A 6663-nucleotide genomic window follows, 5' to 3' on the forward strand; every position below is an offset into this window, starting at 1 on the left:
ATTTTTTTGGTTCTGGTTCGGGGCAGTTTTGGTCATGGTTGCGAAGGGGTCCATGGCTGTGTAGAGAGACAAGGCTGGTACTTCTCCGTCGTATCTATTATTTTTTATTGTTTCATGCCAATATTATAAAACTTTTACATACTTTTGGCAACATTTTATATGATTTATTGAACTAACCTATTGATCAAGTGCCTGTTCCTATTTGTTGCATGTTTTTTGCTTTGCAGAATATCCATATCAAAAGAAGTCCAATCGCAATAAAAAATTATGGAGATTTATGTTGGAATATATGTGATTTTTTGGAGTTGGAATCAATGCAAAAGGAGGCCCAAAGGGCCCACAAGACACCAGGGCCCACCTGCCCCCCCCCCCCCGGTTCATGGTGGTGGGTTGTGCTTGCCTTGTACGTCGGTTGGAGATCTACTTCGGGCGCAAGGAAGCTTATATCTCGAAAAAATGTGTTAAAATCTCAGCGCAATCGGAGTTACGGATCTGCAGGAATATAAGAAACAGTTTTTGGCTAGAAAACAGGAACGAGAAACAGAAGAGAACAGAGGGATAGATCCAATCTCGAAGGGGCTCCCACCCCTCTGCCGCCATGGAGGCCATGGACCAGAGGGGGAACTCTCCTCCCATCTAGGGGAGGCCAAGGAAGAAGAAGAAGGAGGGGGCACTTTCCCCCTCTCTCCTGGTGGCGCTGGAACGCCGCCAGGGCCAGGATTGTGACGGCGATCTACATCAAGAATCTTGCTACCGTCAACACCAACTCTGCCCCCTCTATGCAGCAGTGTAACACCCCTTCTCCCCGCTCTATTCTCTACTTAAACATGGTTCTCAACACTATATATTATTTCCCAATGATACGTGGTTATCCTTTGATGTTTGAGTAGATACGTTTTGTCATATGGGCTAATTGATGATCGTGGTTGGTTTGAGTGTATATTTTATTATGGTGCTATCCTACGATGCCCTCTGTCTCGCGTAAACGTGAGGGATCCCTAATGTAGGGTGTTGCAATATGTTCATGATTCGCTTATTGTCGGTTGCCGGAGTGGCAGAAGACTGAACACGGATAAGTGGGTTGTTCCGTATGGGAGTAAAGAGGACTTGATACTTAATGCTATGGTTGGGTTTTACCTTAATGATCTTTAGTAGTTGTGGATGCTTGCTAGAATTCCAATCATAAGTTCATATGATCCTAGTTGAGAAAGTATGTTATCTCATACCTCTCCCTCATATAAAAGTGCATGAATGATTACCGGTCTAGTTATCTATTGCCTAGGGACGAATGACTTTCTTGTTGATAAAAGCTATCTACTTTTACTACCTTGTGTTTTATTCGTAGTTTTATTCTCGCAAAGTACTAGTAGTTTCATTCTTGCAAAATAGTTTGATATTTGTTTTAGGTAAAGCAAATGTCACGTGTCCGTAGAGTTGTATCACTGGTCGATAGAACTTGAGGGAATATTTGTTCTACCTTTAGCTCCTCCTTGGGTTCGACACTCTTACTTATCAAAAAGGGCTACAAACGATCCCCTATACTTGTGGGTTATCCAAGGCCATCGCGTGCAAGTGTGTGGTTGGACTTGGAACGGCCAGTGAAGACAACGGACAGAGGCGGCAACTACGAATAGTGCAAGTTATATGAAAACATGTAGACGCAATGAGCATGATGCCATGATGAAATGCCAAGTAAAACACATGGCGACAACGAAATAACTTGAAGGCATCTGGAGCGTCGATCTCAGGCTGTCACAGAGGCGCACCTATCCTAGGGTGTGGTGGAGCCGTCGGTCACTCTAGAGAAGGATTGCATCGGTGGTAGCTAATTACTGGGCACCTGAAGCGTTTCAAAGGTATCAATGGAGATGACATTGAGGCCCGCACCTCCATCGATGAGGGTCTTGGTGATTGTGACATTGCTGATGGTGTCTGTACACAACATGGGGAGCGCACTGGTGATGACTGCGGACTCAGGGTGGTCTCGGGAATCGAAAGTGATGACACACTCGGGTCGCACACAAGGCCGCGAAGCCTCGGGATGGGGTCGCGCGACGTTCACCCCTCGAAAGAGCTACTTGGAGTGACGATTGGACACATGCACCTAAGAACCGCCGAGGATGCACGCGACCCCGTGGGGCCCCTAGAGCATGAAGCGTGCAGCAAATCGATAGTGGAGCTCGCCCAAGGAGGCGACCGAGGCTTTAGGAAGGCTTAGGTGCCTAGAGCACAGGGCTCCCATGAGGGCCACGGGCAACTAGTTCACCATGGCCTTGGTGCCGCCCCCTGTCGGTGTCAAAACCGGCGGATCTCGGGTAGGGGGTCCCGAACTGTGCGTCTAAGGTGGATGGTAACAGGAGGCGGGGGACACAATGTTTACCCAGGTTCGGCCCCTCTCGATGGAGGTAATACCCTACTTCCTGCTTGATTGATCTTGATGATATGAGTATTACAAGAGTTGATCTACAACGAGATCGTAGAGGCTAAACCCTAGAAGCTAGCCTATGATTATGATTGTTGTTGTCCTACGGACTAAACCCTCCAGTTTATATAGACACCAGAGGGGGCTAGGGTTACACAGAGTCGGTTACAAGGGAGGAGATCTACATATCCGAATTGCCAAGCTTGCCTTCCACGCAAAGGAGAGTCCCATCCGGACATGGGATGAAGTCTTCAGTCTTGTATCTTCATAGTCCAACAGTCCGGCCGAAGTATATAGTCCGGCTGTCCGAGGACACCCTAATCCAGGACACCCTCCGTAGCCCCTGAACTAGGCTTCAATGTCAATGAGTCCGGCGAGCAGACTGTCTTCGGCATTGCAAGGCGGGTTCCTTCTCCGAATACTCCATAGAAGATTTTGAACACAAGGATTGTGTCCGGCTCTGCAAAACAAATTCCACATACCACCGTAGAGAGTATATTATTCCACAATCCAATATGCTGATAACTTTTCATAACGTGACGTCCTGCCGTGGCCCGGTCATTACGAACCATTTTTCCCTGCCTGCCACTGCACGTGTTGTGAGGCAGTTTTATTGGCACGTCCTGTCGAAGCAAAGATCGTGTTCCCCTTATCACGGGAGTCTCATCAATACGGGTGTGGGTAACCCAATCATGCTTGTTTAATATGACTCCTTGATTTTAGGCAAGTTCCAAAAGGGCACGCGGAGGATGCTTGATATTCGCCCTCTTTATAAAGGGGCCAAGGCCTGTCCTTTTCTTCTCGCGCTCAATCCTTCCCTTCCCACACCCCGAGTTCCAAAACCCAAAGCTCATGCTAAGCGCTTCGGACCTTCAACCATGTCCGGATCCAACCTTCAAGGCCAGTGGATGGCTTCCTCCGTCACAGAGGGGGACATCAAGAAGCTAAGGGAAGCCAGGTATCTGACTGCCCAAATCTCGCACAAGCTGCCTGCTCAAGGGCAGGTCATCCCCACTCCTGAACCCAACGAGAGTGTCGTATTTGTTTCCCACAGGCTTTAGTCTTGATCCCTTTGTCAGAGGGCTTATGTTCTATTACGGGCTCGACTTCCATGATCTAGCTCCAGATTCCATCCTCCGAGATCTCCTCAAGAGAGATGTCAGCCTTGTCAAGGTAATGCAAGTCATGCTAGTTCGTTGGGTCCTGCCATGCCAACATCGATCTCTCCGTATGTGGGAGTTCAACCCGGAAGGACCGCGAACTATTCAGTAGTTCTTCGGTGTGACGCTCGAAGAGATGTATGGATTGTTCTCCGGATCATGAATAAAGTGTCCGGACACCACCGAGGATGCGGGTCTCAACTTCAATAGTCCAGATACCCAGGTAAGTAATTCTGCGGCCGAACATGCTGTCTTTTTATTTGTCACAACATCATTCTGAAAAAATTGCTCTTGGCCAGGACTGGATAAGAAAGGCGAAGATGATCAGGTGTTCGACCCCCCTTCCCGAAGGCTCACCGGATCATGTACTAGCGAGGATGCTTGAGCACGCACTTTATCAAGTGCCATCAGGGGAAGATAAAGGGAGGGATAAAGAAGCCGAAAGCGGGTCTCACGCATTACTCATCCAAACGGGGGAATTAGTGTCTCCGCGAAGGAGGATAAATGGGGAGAAGAATCTAGAATCCCCTCTCCCCAAGGAATGAAAAGGGCCGCCTGGGAAGACATGGAAACGAATGTTTCCAAATGAGGGAAGAAACCTTCGCCAGGGGGCCCTGCCCCGGAGGGCGTCCTTACCGCACAGAGCCCGCAAGGGGGCCCGTCCTCTACCGAGCTGTAAGTGAATCAAGAGTACTTTTGGTAAATATATTCTGCTTTATCTCCGAGCACAATAACTGAGACATATATCTTGCAGTCCGGCTCGTAGCCCTTCTCAACAAAGTTCGTCTTTAGGGGATCTTCTTCCAGAGATGATGGAGAGCGAAATGCCTCCTCCTGTCTCCCCGTCTCCCGGGGCAGACAACCCTGAGGTGTCATCACGGAGGATTTCTCCTGATCCACCGAGGCCAGAAGGTAACCCTTCGGCCACCCGAAGTATGGAGCATCCGGCTCCTAAGGAGAGCAACAAAAAGAGTCCGGGACTGCCCGGTGCACAACCGGACGTACTGATGGGTCTATTGGAGCAAGCGGCTATCTCAGAGGAGCATCATACTTTAATGGGTTTGGTAGTTGAGAGGATCTCATCCGCCAAAAGTGGGTTGCATGAAGCTTTTACAAGCCTGCTAAGAGGCTTTGAGGTACGCAAAGTAATATATAAATTTTTTGATGGTACCGCACATGCTAGGTGTGCTCTATACAGATAGTAGCCCCTGAGACTCTGGTTGCTGTCTAGAGGTGGCAAATAGAGGATCGTAGTCCTAGGTAATGAACACGCCGCTTTCATGTGCAGGCGGCTGACGGTCCGGTGGCTGGACGGACTGCTGAGTTTGCCGGACTTAGCCGGCAACTTGACGCGGCAGATGCTGACATTGTGCTTGTGAACAAGCGACTTGACGAGACACAGGGTATGTATTTTCGGGTGGTCAACAAATATTAAGAGGAGCATGATGCTAGTATCTATAATATGCTGTGACTGCAGATGGAGCTGCCGCCGAGGAGACCCTTCGGGCGGAACTTGCTCGAGCCAAGGAACAAGCCAGGAGGAGTGATGCGGCCGCCCTAAAGGCGGCCGAAGAGTTAAGAGCCGAACGGGCTGCTCATCGCCAGAGTGAAGATAAAATAGCCAAGATGGCCGTTGAGCTGAAGGATGCCGCTGACCGGTATGAGATTCTTGAAAAGGAAAGCCAAGCAAAACCAGCAAACCTGAAGAAAGCCATGGTAGCAGCCAAGGAAGCCCGCTCTAAAATCAGAGCGGCGAAGGAGGTGCTCCGTCAGGCCGGAGATATCACGGCCGGGAAGCCCTTTGTGTTGCGGAAGAAGTTCGGAGATCCGAAGTATGCCCCTCTAGATCAATTATGGAGTGCTGCAGACGCGTATTCGGACCTGGCAATGGGTGCCGCTGATGCGACTGGGTTTTTCAAATATCAGAAAGATCATGAAGTGGAAAGATTGTTCTGGTCGCAGTTCAGTGCTCCAACGCGTCCGCTGTTGTTAAATGAGAAAATGGCCGAGTGGGTTGAGCTCCATAGGTTGTCCGGTCTTGCCATGAGGTCTGTCGTGGATCATCTTTGGCCGGAAGGACCAAGGCCGAATAGTTATTTTGGTTTAGTGCAACAATTCCTTGGTGTTGTGCCACATATCGACGCTGTAAAGAGGTCGGCGTGCATAGAGGGTGCGCGGATGGCTCTTGCCCGTGTTAAGACATATTGGGCAAAGATGGATGCCACCGCTATTGCATCCCGGGGTCCGGCCGAGCACTATTTTGAAGAAGTCCTAGAAGGTGCTCGTTTAATAGAGGCTCAGTGCTCGAAGAGTATCATGTTCGACTGACATGTATCCCAATTGTAAAAACGATGCTATTTGGATTATAAAGGCTATGTTTATACTTTTGCCTGAAAGTATTATGATTCCTCCTGTGTGGCCGTTTATGTATGTATATAACCTGAAAGTTTGCAGTCGTCGGCTTCAGCCCCCACGCATATAATGCGGGGGTGTTCGGAAAAGCGTGTATTCACACTTGATCGAACGTCTTGGTCCATTAAGGAGGTGATAGCGCATCGAACAAGGCAATCGGACTATATTGCCTTAACACTTTCACTTAGCAATAGGAGTTTGACAGTGGGGCTACTATATAGCCCCTGGTACTTCCGCGCTTATCCGAATACGGTGCGCGTACATACATGACCGGGAAACCGGTCCTTCGTTAATGCGGAGGAATCACGAAGATTCCGTTGAGTCCTCGAGTGGTTGACCAGTCTCGCGCTTTATCATGACAATCAGTTTTCGGCTTTCTCTACTCTCATCTAGATGACCAGGGCACAACCACAGTAGTTCTCCCGGTGCCACCTTAGCCGATAGAGCGGAATGTAAGGTAGCAAAACACGGGAGCCGGGCAAACCCAACTATTGACCAAAGACATGTTTCAGAGCTGATGCATATAAGGCCAAACTCGTGATCACCGAACACTCCCTAAGGTATTCGATCTTTACAACGTATACTGGGCTGTGTAACGCCCTCGATAATAAGCCCTGAATTTCCAGGTACGTGCATTAGTCTGACGTGACGAAATGTCAATAACGCCAG

Source organism: Triticum aestivum, chromosome 4A, assembly GCF_018294505.1.
Source record: "Triticum aestivum cultivar Chinese Spring chromosome 4A, IWGSC CS RefSeq v2.1, whole genome shotgun sequence".
NCBI classification, from domain to species: domain Eukaryota; kingdom Viridiplantae; phylum Streptophyta; class Magnoliopsida; order Poales; family Poaceae; genus Triticum; species Triticum aestivum.